General features: G+C 59.0%; 1 long non-coding RNA gene across 1 annotated transcript in view; it reads right to left on the bottom strand.

Moving 5' to 3' along the window:
- Positions 1-9207, bottom strand: part of LOC143818320 (uncharacterized) — a 22239-nt gene extending 13032 nt beyond the window's left edge. Inside the window, exon 1 of the long non-coding RNA XR_013224464.1 lies at positions 8641-9207. This is a non-coding gene — a long non-coding RNA (uncharacterized LOC143818320). The remainder of the gene's footprint in view (positions 1-8640) is intronic.
- Between the last annotated feature and the right edge of the window lie 8079 nt (positions 9208-17286).

The raw sequence follows: 17286 nt of genomic DNA, 5'->3' as shown, positions 1-17286 counted from the left end.
GGGCTGGGCATGATGCTGGCAGCCTGGTGCTGCCTGTGAGGGGCTGGGCATGATGCTGGCAGCCTGGTGCTGCCTGTGAGGGGCTGGGCATGATGCTGGCAGCCTGGTGCTGCCTGTGAGGGGCTGGGCATGATGCTGGCAGCCTGGTGCTGCCTGTGAGGGGCTGGGCATGATGCTGGCAGCCTGGTGCTGCCTGTGAGGGGCTGGGCATGATGCTGGCAGCCTGGTGCTGCCTGTGAGGGGCTGGGCATGATGCTGGCAGCCTGGTGCTGCCTGTGAGGGGCTGGGCATGATGCTGGCAGCCTGGTGCTGCCTGTGAGGGGCTGGGCATGATGCTGGCAGCCTGGTGCTGCCTGTGAGGGGCTGGGCATGATGCTGGCAGCCTGGTGCTGCCTGTGAGGGGCTGGGCATGATGCTGGCAGCCTGGTGCTGCCTGTGAGGGGCTGGGCATGATGCTGGCAGCCTGGTGCTGCCTGTGAGGGGCTGGGCATGATGCTGGCAGCCTGGTGCTGCCTGTGAGGGGCTGGGCATGATGCTGGCAGCCTGGTGCTGCCTGTGAGGGGCTGGGCATGATGCTGGCAGCCTGGTGCTGCCTGTGAGGGGCTGGGCATGATGCTGGCAGCCTGGTGCTGCCTGTGAGGGGCTGGGCATGATGCTGGCAGCCTGGTGCTGCCTGTGAGGGGCTGGGCATGATGCTGGCAGCCTGGTGCTGCCTGTGAGGGGCTGGGCATGATGCTGGCAGCCTGGTGCTGCCTGTGAGGGGCTGGGCATGATGCTGGCAGCCTGGTGCTGCCTGTGAGGGGCTGGGCATGATGCTGGCAGCCTGGTGCTGCCTGTGAGGGGCTGGGCATGATGCTGGCAGCCTGGTGCTGCCTGTGAGGGGCTGGGCATGATGCTGGCAGCCTGGTGCTGCCTGTGAGGGGCTGGGCATGATGCTGGCAGCCTGGTGCTGCCTGTGAGGGGCTGGGCATGATGCTGGCAGCCTGGTGCTGCCTGTGAGGGGCTGGGCATGATGCTGGCAGCCTGGTGCTGCCTGTGAGGGGCTGGGCATGATGCTGGCAGCCTGGTGCTGCCTGTGAGGGGCTGGGCATGATGCTGGCAGCCTGGTGCTGCCTGTGAGGGGCTGGGCATGATGCTGGCAGCCTGGTGCTGCCTGTGAGGGGCTGGGCATGATGCTGGCAGCCTGGTGCTGCCTGTGAGGGGCTGGGCATGATGCTGGCAGCCTGGTGCTGCCTGTGAGGGGCTGGGCATGATGCTGGCAGCCTGGTGCTGCCTGTGAGGGGCTGGGCATGATGCTGGCAGCCTGGTGCTGCCTGTGAGGGGCTGGGCATGATGCTGGCAGCCTGGTGCTGCCTGTGAGGGGCTGGGCATGATGCTGGCAGCCTGGTGCTGCCTGTGAGGGGCTGGGCATGATGCTGGCAGCCTGGTGCTGCCTGTGAGGGGCTGGGCATGATGCTGGCAGCCTGGTGCTGCCTGTGAGGGGCTGGGCATGATGCTGGCAGCCTGGTGCTGCCTGTGAGGGGCTGGGCATGATGCTGGCAGCCTGGTGCTGCCTGTGAGGGGCTGGGCATGATGCTGGCAGCCTGGTGCTGCCTGTGAGGGGCTGGGCATGATGCTGGCAGCCTGGTGCTGCCTGTGAGGGGCTGGGCATGATGCTGGCAGCCTGGTGCTGCCTGTGAGGGGCTGGGCATGATGCTGGCAGCCTGGTGCTGCCTGTGAGGGGCTGGGCATGATGCTGGCAGCCTGGTGCTGCCTGTGAGGGGCTGGGCATGATGCTGGCAGCCTGGTGCTGCCTGTGAGGGGCTGGGCATGATGCTGGCAGCCTGGTGCTGCCTGTGAGGGGCTGGGCATGATGCTGGCAGCCTGGTGCTGCCTGTGAGGGGCTGGGCATGATGCTGGCAGCCTGGTGCTGCCTGTGAGGGGCTGGGCATGATGCTGGCAGCCTGGTGCTGCCTGTGAGGGGCTGGGCATGATGCTGGCAGCCTGGTGCTGCCTGTGAGGGGCTGGGCATGATGCTGGCAGCCTGGTGCTGCCTGTGAGGGGCTGGGCATGATGCTGGCAGCCTGGTGCTGCCTGTGAGGGGCTGGGCATGATGCTGGCAGCCTGGTGCTGCCTGTGAGGGGCTGGGCATGATGCTGGCAGCCTGGTGCTGCCTGTGAGGGGCTGGGCATGATGCTGGCAGCCTGGTGCTGCCTGTGAGGGGCTGGGCATGATGCTGGCAGCCTGGTGCTGCCTGTGAGGGGCTGGGCATGATGCTGGCAGCCTGGTGCTGCCTGTGAGGGGCTGGGCATGATGCTGGCAGCCTGGTGCTGCCTGTGAGGGGCTGGGCATGATGCTGGCAGCCTGGTGCTGCCTGTGAGGGGCTGGGCATGATGCTGGCAGCCTGGTGCTGCCTGTGAGGGGCTGGGCATGATGCTGGCAGCCTGGTGCTGCCTGTGAGGGGCTGGGCATGATGCTGGCAGCCTGGTGCTGCCTGTGAGGGGCTGGGCATGATGCTGGCAGCCTGGTGCTGCCTGTGAGGGGCTGGGCATGATGCTGGCAGCCTGGTGCTGCCTGTGAGGGGCTGGGCATGATGCTGGCAGCCTGGTGCTGCCTGTGAGGGGCTGGGCATGATGCTGGCAGCCTGGTGCTGCCTGTGAGGGGCTGGGCATGATGCTGGCAGCCTGGTGCTGCCTGTGAGGGGCTGGGCATGATGCTGGCAGCCTGGTGCTGCCTGTGAGGGGCTGGGCATGATGCTGGCAGCCTGGTGCTGCCTGTGAGGGGCTGGGCATGATGCTGGCAGCCTGGTGCTGCCTGTGAGGGGCTGGGCATGATGCTGGCAGCCTGGTGCTGCCTGTGAGGGGCTGGGCATGATGCTGGCAGCCTGGTGCTGCCTGTGAGGGGCTGGGCATGATGCTGGCAGCCTGGTGCTGCCTGTGAGGGGCTGGGCATGATGCTGGCAGCCTGGTGCTGCCTGTGAGGGGCTGGGCATGATGCTGGCAGCCTGGTGCTGCCTGTGAGGGGCTGGGCATGATGCTGGCAGCCTGGTGCTGCCTGTGAGGGGCTGGGCATGATGCTGGCAGCCTGGTGCTGCCTGTGAGGGGCTGGGCATGATGCTGGCAGCCTGGTGCTGCCTGTGAGGGGCTGGGCATGATGCTGGCAGCCTGGTGCTGCCTGTGAGGGGCTGGGCATGATGCTGGCAGCCTGGTGCTGCCTGTGAGGGGCTGGGCATGATGCTGGCAGCCTGGTGCTGCCTGTGAGGGGCTGGGCATGATGCTGGCAGCCTGGTGCTGCCTGTGAGGGGCTGGGCATGATGCTGGCAGCCTGGTGCTGCCTGTGAGGGGCTGGGCATGATGCTGGCAGCCTGGTGCTGCCTGTGAGGGGCTGGGCATGATGCTGGCAGCCTGGTGCTGCCTGTGAGGGGCTGGGCATGATGCTGGCAGCCTGGTGCTGCCTGTGAGGGGCTGGGCATGATGCTGGCAGCCTGGTGCTGCCTGTGAGGGGCTGGGCATGATGCTGGCAGCCTGGTGCTGCCTGTGAGGGGCTGGGCATGATGCTGGCAGCCTGGTGCTGCCTGTGAGGGGCTGGGCATGATGCTGGCAGCCTGGTGCTGCCTGTGAGGGGCTGGGCATGATGCTGGCAGCCTGGTGCTGCCTGTGAGGGGCTGGGCATGATGCTGGCAGCCTGGTGCTGCCTGTGAGGGGCTGGGCATGATGCTGGCAGCCTGGTGCTGCCTGTGAGGGGCTGGGCATGATGCTGGCAGCCTGGTGCTGCCTGTGAGGGGCTGGGCATGATGCTGGCAGCCTGGTGCTGCCTGTGAGGGGCTGGGCATGATGCTGGCAGCCTGGTGCTGCCTGTGAGGGGCTGGGCATGATGCTGGCAGCCTGGTGCTGCCTGTGAGGGGCTGGGCATGATGCTGGCAGCCTGGTGCTGCCTGTGAGGGGCTGGGCATGATGCTGGCAGCCTGGTGCTGCCTGTGAGGGGCTGGGCATGATGCTGGCAGCCTGGTGCTGCCTGTGAGGGGCTGGGCATGATGCTGGCAGCCTGGTGCTGCCTGTGAGGGGCTGGGCATGATGCTGGCAGCCTGGTGCTGCCTGTGAGGGGCTGGGCATGATGCTGGCAGCCTGGTGCTGCCTGTGAGGGGCTGGGCATGATGCTGGCAGCCTGGTGCTGCCTGTGAGGGGCTGGGCATGATGCTGGCAGCCTGGTGCTGCCTGTGAGGGGCTGGGCATGATGCTGGCAGCCTGGTGCTGCCTGTGAGGGGCTGGGCATGATGCTGGCAGCCTGGTGCTGCCTGTGAGGGGCTGGGCATGATGCTGGCAGCCTGGTGCTGCCTGTGAGGGGCTGGGCATGATGCTGGCAGCCTGGTGCTGCCTGTGAGGGGCTGGGCATGATGCTGGCAGCCTGGTGCTGCCTGTGAGGGGCTGGGCATGATGCTGGCAGCCTGGTGCTGCCTGTGAGGGGCTGGGCATGATGCTGGCAGCCTGGTGCTGCCTGTGAGGGGCTGGGCATGATGCTGGCAGCCTGGTGCTGCCTGTGAGGGGCTGGGCATGATGCTGGCAGCCTGGTGCTGCCTGTGAGGGGCTGGGCATGATGCTGGCAGCCTGGTGCTGCCTGTGAGGGGCTGGGCATGATGCTGGCAGCCTGGTGCTGCCTGTGAGGGGCTGGGCATGATGCTGGCAGCCTGGTGCTGCCTGTGAGGGGCTGGGCATGATGCTGGCAGCCTGGTGCTGCCTGTGAGGGGCTGGGCATGATGCTGGCAGCCTGGTGCTGCCTGTGAGGGGCTGGGCATGATGCTGGCAGCCTGGTGCTGCCTGTGAGGGGCTGGGCATGATGCTGGCAGCCTGGTGCTGCCTGTGAGGGGCTGGGCATGATGCTGGCAGCCTGGTGCTGCCTGTGAGGGGCTGGGCATGATGCTGGCAGCCTGGTGCTGCCTGTGAGGGGCTGGGCATGATGCTGGCAGCCTGGTGCTGCCTGTGAGGGGCTGGGCATGATGCTGGCAGCCTGGTGCTGCCTGTGAGGGGCTGGGCATGATGCTGGCAGCCTGGTGCTGCCTGTGAGGGGCTGGGCATGATGCTGGCAGCCTGGTGCTGCCTGTGAGGGGCTGGGCATGATGCTGGCAGCCTGGTGCTGCCTGTGAGGGGCTGGGCATGATGCTGGCAGCCTGGTGCTGCCTGTGAGGGGCTGGGCATGATGCTGGCAGCCTGGTGCTGCCTGTGAGGGGCTGGGCATGATGCTGGCAGCCTGGTGCTGCCTGTGAGGGGCTGGGCATGATGCTGGCAGCCTGGTGCTGCCTGTGAGGGGCTGGGCATGATGCTGGCAGCCTGGTGCTGCCTGTGAGGGGCTGGGCATGATGCTGGCAGCCTGGTGCTGCCTGTGAGGGGCTGGGCATGATGCTGGCAGCCTGGTGCTGCCTGTGAGGGGCTGGGCATGATGCTGGCAGCCTGGTGCTGCCTGTGAGGGGCTGGGCATGATGCTGGCAGCCTGGTGCTGCCTGTGAGGGGCTGGGCATGATGCTGGCAGCCTGGTGCTGCCTGTGAGGGGCTGGGCATGATGCTGGCAGCCTGGTGCTGCCTGTGAGGGGCTGGGCATGATGCTGGCAGCCTGGTGCTGCCTGTGAGGGGCTGGGCATGATGCTGGCAGCCTGGTGCTGCCTGTGAGGGGCTGGGCATGATGCTGGCAGCCTGGTGCTGCCTGTGAGGGGCTGGGCATGATGCTGGCAGCCTGGTGCTGCCTGTGAGGGGCTGGGCATGATGCTGGCAGCCTGGTGCTGCCTGTGAGGGGCTGGGCATGATGCTGGCAGCCTGGTGCTGCCTGTGAGGGGCTGGGCATGATGCTGGCAGCCTGGTGCTGCCTGTGAGGGGCTGGGCATGATGCTGGCAGCCTGGTGCTGCCTGTGAGGGGCTGGGCATGATGCTGGCAGCCTGGTGCTGCCTGTGAGGGGCTGGGCATGATGCTGGCAGCCTGGTGCTGCCTGTGAGGGGCTGGGCATGATGCTGGCAGCCTGGTGCTGCCTGTGAGGGGCTGGGCATGATGCTGGCAGCCTGGTGCTGCCTGTGAGGGGCTGGGCATGATGCTGGCAGCCTGGTGCTGCCTGTGAGGGGCTGGGCATGATGCTGGCAGCCTGGTGCTGCCTGTGAGGGGCTGGGCATGATGCTGGCAGCCTGGTGCTGCCTGTGAGGGGCTGGGCATGATGCTGGCAGCCTGGTGCTGCCTGTGAGGGGCTGGGCATGATGCTGGCAGCCTGGTGCTGCCTGTGAGGGGCTGGGCATGATGCTGGCAGCCTGGTGCTGCCTGTGAGGGGCTGGGCATGATGCTGGCAGCCTGGTGCTGCCTGTGAGGGGCTGGGCATGATGCTGGCAGCCTGGTGCTGCCTGTGAGGGGCTGGGCATGATGCTGGCAGCCTGGTGCTGCCTGTGAGGGGCTGGGCATGATGCTGGCAGCCTGGTGCTGCCTGTGAGGGGCTGGGCATGATGCTGGCAGCCTGGTGCTGCCTGTGAGGGGCTGGGCATGATGCTGGCAGCCTGGTGCTGCCTGTGAGGGGCTGGGCATGATGCTGGCAGCCTGGTGCTGCCTGTGAGGGGCTGGGCATGATGCTGGCAGCCTGGTGCTGCCTGTGAGGGGCTGGGCATGATGCTGGCAGCCTGGTGCTGCCTGTGAGGGGCTGGGCATGATGCTGGCAGCCTGGTGCTGCCTGTGAGGGGCTGGGCATGATGCTGGCAGCCTGGTGCTGCCTGTGAGGGGCTGGGCATGATGCTGGCAGCCTGGTGCTGCCTGTGAGGGGCTGGGCATGATGCTGGCAGCCTGGTGCTGCCTGTGAGGGGCTGGGCATGATGCTGGCAGCCTGGTGCTGCCTGTGAGGGGCTGGGCATGATGCTGGCAGCCTGGTGCTGCCTGTGAGGGGCTGGGCATGATGCTGGCAGCCTGGTGCTGCCTGTGAGGGGCTGGGCATGATGCTGGCAGCCTGGTGCTGCCTGTGAGGGGCTGGGCATGATGCTGGCAGCCTGGTGCTGCCTGTGAGGGGCTGGGCATGATGCTGGCAGCCTGGTGCTGCCTGTGAGGGGCTGGGCATGATGCTGGCAGCCTGGTGCTGCCTGTGAGGGGCTGGGCATGATGCTGGCAGCCTGGTGCTGCCTGTGAGGGGCTGGGCATGATGCTGGCAGCCTGGTGCTGCCTGTGAGGGGCTGGGCATGATGCTGGCAGCCTGGTGCTGCCTGTGAGGGGCTGGGCATGATGCTGGCAGCCTGGTGCTGCCTGTGAGGGGCTGGGCATGATGCTGGCAGCCTGGTGCTGCCTGTGAGGGGCTGGGCATGATGCTGGCAGCCTGGTGCTGCCTGTGAGGGGCTGGGCATGATGCTGGCAGCCTGGTGCTGCCTGTGAGGGGCTGGGCATGATGCTGGCAGCCTGGTGCTGCCTGTGAGGGGCTGGGCATGATGCTGGCAGCCTGGTGCTGCCTGTGAGGGGCTGGGCATGATGCTGGCAGCCTGGTGCTGCCTGTGAGGGGCTGGGCATGATGCTGGCAGCCTGGTGCTGCCTGTGAGGGGCTGGGCATGATGCTGGCAGCCTGGTGCTGCCTGTGAGGGGCTGGGCATGATGCTGGCTCTGAGGGGCTGGGCATGATGCTGGCTCTGAGGGGCTGAGCATGATGCTGGCTCTGAGGGGCTGAGCATGATGCTGGCTCTGAGGGGCTGAGCATGATGCTGGCTCTGAGGGGCTGAGCATGATGCTGGCTCTGAGGGGCTGAGCATGATGCTGGCTCTGAGGGGCTGAGCATGATGCTGGCTCTGAGGGGCTGAGCATGATGCTGGCTCTGAGGGGCTGAGCATGATGCTGGCTCTGAGGGGCTGAGCATGATGCTGGCTCTGAGGGGCTGAGCATGATGCTGGCTCTGAGGGGCTGAGCATGATGCTGGCTCTGAGGGGCTGAGCATGATGCTGGCTCTGAGGGGCTGAGCATGATGCTGGCTCTGAGGGGCTGAGCATGATGCTGGCTCTGAGGGGCTGAGCATGATGCTGGCTCTGAGGGGCTGAGCATGATGCTGGCTCTGAGGGGCTGAGCATGATGCTGGCTCTGAGGGGCTGAGCATGATGCTGGCTCTGAGGGGCTGAGCATGATGCTGGCTCTGAGGGGCTGAGCATGATGCTGGCTCTGAGGGGCTGAGCATGATGCTGGCTCTGAGGGGCTGAGCATGATGCTGGCTCTGAGGGGCTGAGCATGATGCTGGCTCTGAGGGGCTGAGCATGATGCTGGCTCTGAGGGGCTGAGCATGCTGGCTCTGAGGGGCTGAGCATGCTGGCTCTGAGGGGCTGTGGGACAGCCTGTCAGAGCCTGTGGCGTGCTGCAGGGGCCAGTAAAGGGGGGCTGAGGGAGTCCGTGGGTCTGGTATGGGGCTGTGGAGGCTGTGTGGCGCTGTAGAGGGGGTCGTGTGGTGGTGTAGAGGGGGTCGTGTGGTGGTGTAGAGGGGGTTGTGTGGTGCTGTAGAGATGGTTGTGTGGCGCTGTAGAGGGGGTTGTGTGGTGCTGTAGAGGACTACAGAGCCACACAGCCCCCTGGTGTGACTTCCTGAGTGCCATGACAGCTGACTGTATATACATGTATACACATACATGTATGTACATGTGCCATGACAGCTCCTTAGACCATACATGGATTGTCACTTACCCAAACCGAGGCTGAAGAGGTTTAGCTGCTCCACATGATGATGATGGAGGCCGGAGAGCAGTGTTCCTCCATAGCGATGTCGTCCATTAGGGAAACTTGGAGTCCTTGTCCCGCCAGGTCTTGAGCGAGTTTAGTCTGCACGATGCCTTGTTACCTATTTGAAAAGAGAAGAAAAAAAAAGGAAATTTTTGAATTTTGACATTTTTTCTTCTAAGCCCTATTAATTGTACTGGTACATTAACCCGTTCTTCCACGAGCGTATATTCCCAGCAGACACACAGCGAGCGGGCGACTGCCCCAAGTGTTACCTACTGAGAGACAGGGAAAGAAAGAACAATAATTAATAAGGGAAACATTGCATTCATAATCAGTGTTCACAGCTGAGTGACTGTGCTCAGCTCCCCCTAACCCTCCCCTACCCCACAGGGAACCCCTGTATCCTGCCATGCCCCCCACAGCTGACCCTATACATTGTCCTCACTTCCCATTGCAGGGACCCTGTCTCCCACGCAGTGCCCCCATACACTGCGCTCAGCTCACCATCCCCCTCCAAGGACAGCCTGTCTCCCCCGCAGTGCCCCCCCCCCCCCCCATACACTGTGCTAAGCTCCCGGTCCCCCTCCAAGGACAGCCTGTCTCCCCCGCAGTGCCCCCCCATACACTGTGCTAAGCTCCCGGTCCCCCTCCAAGGACAGCCTGTCTCCCCCGCACTGCCCCCCCCCATACACTGTGCTAAGCTCCCGGTCCCCCTCCAAGGACAGCCTGTCTCCCCCGCAGTGCCCCCCAGTACACTGTGCTAAGCTCCCGGTCCCCCTCCAAGGACAGCCTGTCTCCCCCGCAGTGCCCCCCCCATACACTGTGCTAAGCTCCCGGTCCCCCTCCAAGGACAGCCTGTCTCCCCCGCACTGCCCCCCCCCCCCCCCATACACTGTGCTAAGCTCCCGGTCCCCATCCAAGGACAGCCTGTCTCCCCCGCACTGCCCCCCCCCCCATACACTGTGCTAAGCTCCCGGTCCCCATCCAAGGACAGCCTGTCTCCCCCGCAGTGCCCCCCCATACACTGTGCTAAGCTCCCGGTCCCCCTCCAAGGACAGCCTGTCTCCCCCGCAGTGCCCCCCCATACACTGTGCTAAGCTCCCGGTCCCCCTCCAAGGACAGCCTGTCTCCCCCGCAGTGCCCCCCCATACACTGTGCTAAGCTCCCGGTCCCCATCCAAGGACAGCCTGTCTCCCCCCGCAGTGCCCCCCCCCACAGCTGACCCCATACATACATGCAGCGGTGGTGCCGATACGGGCTCATACTTACCGGCCGGCAGCTCCAAGATTCAAATCTGGCGCTCACAGGTCACGTCATTGTTGCTGAAGTCAGAACGGGAAAGCAGCGGGCGGGCTCGGCGCCATGTCACACAGAACCCGGCCGCCCCTCGCCCCTCCCCCCGCTTCACCTTACAGCCGGGCAGAGGATGTTATTCTTAATTTGCTGCCTTCACTACAGGGGACGTGTCACAGGATTCCTCCCCCTTCCACTATGCACACAGGCCGGCGAGTGACTTCCTGGTTCCGGCCGCACAGCTGGGACCCCGCCCACCGGCCAGACAGTGCTGAGAAGGGGGATGAGTGACAACCTCCTCACACACCGCCCCTCCCCCGCCACTGTCCGCCGTAACAGCACACAGCCGGGGAATGAATGAGCCCCAGGGGCGCAGCACTGGCCCCGCCCACCACGGGCAGCACTGGCCCTGACCCCGCCCACCCTGCACCACACAGCGGAGCACAGGGGGAGAGCTATGAGCCCCGGGGGCACACGGCGCTGACTCCGCCCACCCTGCGCCACACACCCGAGCACAGGGGGGCATCTATGAGCCCCGGGGGCAGACGGCGCCGACTCCGCCCACACCGCACCACACGGCGCTGACCTCGCCCACCCTGCGCCACTCACCGGAGCACAGGGGGGCATCTATGAGCCCCGGGGGCAGACGGCGCCGACTCCGCCCACACCGCACCACACGGCGCTGACCTCGCCCACCCCGACCCACACACAGTAAAACCCGGGGGGAGATGTATAAGCCCCGGAGGCACGCAGCGCTGACTCCGCCCACCCTGCGCCACACACCGGAGCACAGGGGGGCATCTATGAGCCCCGGGGGCACACAGCGCTGACCCCGCCCACCGTGCACCAGACAGCACACACTTATCTACAACAAAAAAGTCACTGTGACCCCGGTTTTTGGGGTCTTTTTTCATTGCAGCAGATTTCTAATGTGTGCATTAGTATCAGCTAAGGTTTCCTTAGATTTTTACCGCAAAAACGCATGAAAACCGCATGCGATTTTTTTTTTTTATATGCGTTTTTTGCTGGAAAATCTGAGGAATCCTTAGCTGATGCTAATGCACACATTTAAAATCTGCTTCAAGGAAAAATGACCCCGAAAACTGGACAGACAGTGCAGAGGACCGGGGATTAGTGACAAGCACCCGGGGCGTCACACACCCTCCCCCGCCAGTGCCGATGTTACTGCACAGCAGGGGAGATGAAGAGACCCCCGACCGCACAGCACTGGCCCCGCCTCCTCCGCACCGGACAGACGGTGCAGAGGACCGGGGATTAGTGACAAGCACCCGGGGCGTCACACACCCTCCCCCGCCAGTGCCGATGTTACTGCACAGCAGGGGAGATGAAGAGACCCCCGACCGCACAGCACTGGCCCCGCCCCCTCCGCACCGGACAGACGGTGCAGAGGACCGGGGATTAGTGACAAGCACCCGGGGCGTCACACACCCTCCCCCGCCACTGCCGATGTTACTGCACACAGCAGGGGAAATGAAGAGACCCCCGACCGCACAGCACTGGCCCCGCCTCCTCCGCACCGGACAGACGGTGCAGAGGACCGGGGATTAGTGACAAGCACCCGGGGCGTCACACACCCTCCCCCGCCACTGCCGATGTTACTGCACACAGCAGGGGAAATGAAGAGACCCCCGACCGCACAGCACTGGCCCCGCCTCCTCCGCACCGGACAGACGGTGCAGAGGACCGGGGATTAGTGACAAGCACCCGGGGCGTCACACACCCTCCCCCGCCACTGCCGATGTTACTGCACACAGCAGGGGAGATGAAGAGAGCCCCGGACGCACAGCACTGGCCCCGCCCCCTCCGCACCGGACAGACCGTGCAGAGGACCGGGGATTAGTGACAAGCACTCGATTCGTCCCACACCCTCCCCTGCCCCAGACATTTGCTCAGACATTCGTCTATGCTAAATGGCTTTTAGAAAGCACAGCTGCCATCTGGTGTTCAATCTCCAGAAATGCGGCTGAGTTATGTGTGGCAACGATTGAATGATTTTTAAGCGACAGATGACACCTGGTGGTGAAAATGAAGCAGTGACGGTCAGTTGAGTGAGAGCCGGTTAAAGACCCATATTTTGCACATCCCACAGAATAGCCAAGTTTGCGCATCCGTAACCGGCCCGCGAAGCGTCACTTCGAAGCGGCGTCGGCGTCAGGCGCACCCCCCGGCCTTTGGGCCGCAAATGGGCACGCGTTTCGTCGCTCAGCGGTGAAATTTAGAAAAAAATTGAGTGAGAGCAGGCCCAACGTGCGTTTTTTGAGCATTCACGTCTGGCTATTTTGAGTGAGACCCGGTTAAACGTGCGTTTTTTGAGCATTCACGTCTGGCTATTTGGACTTGACTTTCGAAAACTTCTTTGGCGCGAAAACGTTACCGCCACATCCGGCACGCCATAAGACCGCGGCATGCGCGATACCAGCCTCAAGCCCGGCCTCGCGGCCGGTCGGGAGGCCGAAAACATGATTTCGGAAGCGAAAGCGTTTATCAAATTTCCGCCACCTGATTCCCCCTCAGGAGGCCGTCGGGATCGAGCGACGCGAGCGGCATGCTGAAATTCAAAAATTTCAAAATTACCAAGGTCCAGCTGTTGAAGATCACTCAACTCCAGAGGAGGAGAAACGTCCTGTCTGTCCTGGCCTACTTAGAAAGGACTAGGGACTGGAGGAAGAGTAGGGCTCTCTTTGTGTCTTTAAAGGGTAAAGGTACCGTCACACTAAGCGACGCTGCAGCGATACAGACAACGATGCCGATCGCTGCAGCGTCGCTGTTTGGTCGCTGGAGAGCTGTCACACAGACCACTCTCCAGCGACCAACGATGCCGAAGTCCCCGGGTAACCAGGGTAAACATCGGGTTGCTAAGCGCAGGGCCGCGCTTAGTAACCCGATGTTTACCCTGGTTACCAGTGTAAAATGTAAAAAAACAAACAGTACATACTCACCTTCGCGTCCCCCGGCGTCCGCTTCCTGCACTGACTGAGTGCCGGCCCTAACAGCAGAGCGGTGACGTCACCGCTGTGCTGTGCTTTCACTTTACGGCCGGCGCTCAGTCAGTGCAGGAAGCGGACGCCGGGGGATGCGAAGGTGAGTATGTACTGTTTGTTTTTTTACATTTTACACTGGTAACCAGGGTAAATATCGGGTTACTAAGCGCGGCCCTGCGCTTAGTAACCCGATATTTACCCTGGTTACCATTGTAAAACATCGCTGGTGTCGTTGCTTTTGCTGTCAAACACAACGATACACGGCGATCTGACGACCAAATAAAGTTCTGAACTTTAATCAACGACCAGCGATATCACAGCAGGATCCTGATCGCTGCTGCGTGTCAAACACAACGATATCGCTAGCCAGGACGCTGCAACGTCACGGATCGCTAGCGATATCGTTTAGTGTGACGGTACCTTAAGAACAAAGGCTCCAAAGTCACAAAGAATGCATTATCACGCTGGATCAGAGATGCCATAATTCTGGCATATAAGGCTAAAGGAAGAGATCCACCACTACATGTGGGAGCACACTCTACAAGGGCTTTGTCGGTTTCCTGGGTGGAGAAGGCAGACGTACCAATAGATCTTATATGTAAGTCCGCAACCTGGTCTTCACCTAGTACTTTTTATAAGCACTATAGATTAGATCTGTCTTCTTCCTCTGATCTATCTTTGGAATATAGGTCCTTGACACGGTGAACCCACCCAAATTATAGTCTCTGTAAATCTCTCTATTGGGTGCTGTCGTGGCGAATAGAAAATACCGGAATACTTACCGGTAATGCTCTTTTATAGAGCCCACGACAGCACCCACTCACATCCCTACTTTTTTATAGTAGCATGAGGTGCCTTGGTGGTGAGGTGTTAATAGTAGGATGATATAGTATAAGTTTGTAAATATGTACATATTATGGAGCCTATTAACTAAAGCCTGGCGGCGGTTCCTCCTATTCTCTGTAATACAACTGAGGAGCGAAGGGGGACCGCTCCTTTTATCTCTCTGTAGGTTTCCTGTTCCTAGGGGCGGATCCCCTCTCTCTAGTGGGTGCTGTTATGGGCTCTATAAAACAGCATTACCGGTAAGTAATCCGGTATTTTTCTCAAAAAAGTATCCGTGTGTCATCCGTATCTCACCCGTATGGTGAGATTTTCTCACACAGTTGCAAAATGAGCAAATATTGGCTGAGCCAATATCCTGTCATTTGACAGTGCCTGAGAATTTTTCGCAAGTCACACTGATGGTCCGTGTGCTGTGCGATTTTTTTTTTTTTTCTTTTTTAATTTATTTATTTTTCTCACACCCATAGACTTGCATTGGCGTTTCTCAGCTGAGATACGCGGACAATTGCAGCATGCTGCGATTTCACTCGCAAGTGTAATACGGACAAGAAAAAAACAGATGATGGGAGATGCCCCATAGATTAACATTGGGCCGAGTGTTATGCGATTTTTTATCGCTGGACATTCATCCGTATTACGCTGTAAGTGTGACCCCGGCCTTAAGGGTACAAAAATTAAGTTTATAAATTTTTGCCAAATTTCTGTGTTTTTTTTCCATACATAAATGCAAGTTAGGCTGGAGTCACACTATCGATTTTAAAATCAGTCTGATTTTGATGCAGGAGAGTCAGAGGAGTGTAATGGGTTTTTTTTATGCGAGTACAATCCGATTTTTCACACCTAGCATCCGATTTACATCAGAATGCAGTGCGATTGCTATCTGATTGCAATGCGATTAACATGAGCTTTTACATACAGCAATTCTCTCATTTACATATTTTCAAACAAAATATTATTCAAAACATATATAATTATTATGATAGATTAAAAGCTGGCAAATGATCTGCGGCGTACAGTATAATCACACTGACAGGTTAGATATCTATCTAGATAGAATAGCCGGTAATTCAGTTGTCAGCTTCTGTAAAATCACTGCAGGAGCCGACAGGATAGAAGACATGGTTTACATACAGTAAATTGATGCTGAATAGGTAGATATATAGATGTTAGTGACCAATCCAATTAGTAGTGTGTGTGTGCAAGTTAGGGGACGTAGGTAATAAGTCTTTTTTGGGGAAAAAAAGGCGTGGGCTCCCACGCAAATTTTCGGAACCAGCAGTGAGAAAGCAAACAACTGGGGGCAGATGTTTATAGCCTGGGAAGGGGGTAATACCCATGGAGCTTCCCAGGCTATTATCAGCTCACAACTGTATATGTAGCCTTTACTGGCTATTAAAATGGGGGATCCCCCCCAAAAAATGTGGGGTCCCCCTATAATTAATAACCAGCAAAGGCTATGCAGAAAGCTGCGGGCTGATATTAATAGCCTAGGAAGGGGCCATGTATATTGCCCCCCCGGCTAAAAACATCAGCACTCAGCCACCCCAGAAACACTGACACTTAGCCTTCCCACTTGCCCTGTAGCAGTGGCAAGTAGGGTAATAGTTGTGGGGTTGATGTCACCTTTGTATTGTAAGGTGACATCAAGCCCACAGCTCAGTAATGGAGAGGTGTCAATAAGACCCCTATCCATTACTAATCCTATAGTTGTTACATGTTAAGTAAAGACACAGCCAGAATAAAGTATTTTAATGAAATAAAACACAACTCAATTTTCCTATTTTATTATTACTCCTAATCCATGTGACGCCCTCAATCTCCTGTAATAAAAATAACAAACCAACAATAAACCATACCTGTCTGTTGTTGTGTCCCATGCAGTAATCCATATCTGGGGATATACAGTGCCTTGTGAAAGTATTCGGCCACCTGGAACTTTTCAACCTTTTCCCACATATCATGCTTCAAACATAAAGATACCAAATGTAAATGTTTGGTGTAAGAATCAACAAGTGGAACACAATTGTGAAGTTGAACAAAATTTATTGGTTATTTTAAATTTTTGTGGAAATTCAAAAACTCAAAAGTGGGACGTGCAATATTATTCGGCCCCTTTACTTTCAGTGCAGCAAACTCACTCCAGAAGTTCATTTTGTGGATCTCTGAATGATCCAATGTTGTCCTAAATGCCTAATGATGATAAATATAATCCACCTGTGTGTAATCAAGTCTCCGTATAAATGCACCTGCTCTGTGATAGTCTCAGGGTTCTGTTTGAAGCACAGAGAGCATCATGAAGAGCAAGGAACACAACAGGCAGGTCCGTGATACTGTTGTGGAGAAGTTTAGAGCTGGAGTGGGATACAAAATGATTTCCAAAACTTTAAACATCCCAAGGAGCACTGTGCAAGCGATCATATTGAAATGGAAGGAGTATCATACCACTGCAAATCTGCCAAGACCCGGCAGTCCCTCTAAACTTTCATCTCAAACAAGGAGAAGACTGATCAGAGATGCAGCCAAGAGGCCCATGATCACTCTGGATGAACTGCAGAGATCTACAGCTGAGGTGGGACAGTCTGTCCATAGGACAACAATCAGTCGTACACAGCACAAATCTGGCCTTTATGGAAGAGTGGCAGAAAGAAAGCTATTTCTCAAAGATATCCATAAACAGTGTTGTTTAAAGTTTGCACAAGCCACCTGGGAGACGCACCAAACATGTGGAAGAAGGTGCTCTGGTCAGATGAAACCAAAATCGAACTTTTTGGCAACAATGCCAAACGATATGTTTGGCGTAAAGGCAACACAGCCCATCACCCGGAACACACCATCCCCACTGTCAAACATGGTGGTGACAGCATCATGGTTTGGGCCTGCTTTTCTTCAGCAAGGACAGGGAAGATGGTTAAAATTGATGGGAAGATGGTTGGAGCCAAAAACAGGATCATTCTTGAAGGAAACCTATTGGAGTTTGCAAAAGACCTGAGACTGGGACGGAGATTTGTCTTCCAACAAGACAATGATCCCAAACATAAAGCAAAATCTACAATGGAATGGTTCACAAATAAACGTATCCAGGTGTTAGAATGGCCAAGTCAAAGTCCAGACCTCAATCCAATCGAGAATCTGTGGAAAGAGCTGAAAACTGCTGTTCACAAACGATCTCCATCAAACCTCACTGAGCTCGAGCTGTTTGCCGAGGAAGAATGGGCAAGAATTTCAGTCTCTCGATGTACAAAACTGATAGAGACATACCCAAAGTGACTTGCAGCTGTAATCGCAGCAAAAGGTGGCACAACAAAGTATTAAGTTAAAGGGGCCGAATAATATTGCACGCCCCACTTTTCAGTTTTTGAATTTCCACAAAAATTTAACCCCTTCCTGACATCGGACGTACTATCCCGTCGAGGTGGGGTGGGCCCCCATGACCACGGACGGGATAGTACGTCCAGCGCGATCGGCGGCG

This window comes from Ranitomeya variabilis, chromosome 3, assembly GCF_051348905.1.
Source record: "Ranitomeya variabilis isolate aRanVar5 chromosome 3, aRanVar5.hap1, whole genome shotgun sequence".
NCBI classification, from domain to species: Eukaryota; Metazoa; Chordata; class Amphibia; order Anura; family Dendrobatidae; genus Ranitomeya; species Ranitomeya variabilis.
The sequence above is the reverse complement of the archived record's forward strand: the minus strand, read 5'-3'. Positions and strand labels throughout refer to the sequence as shown.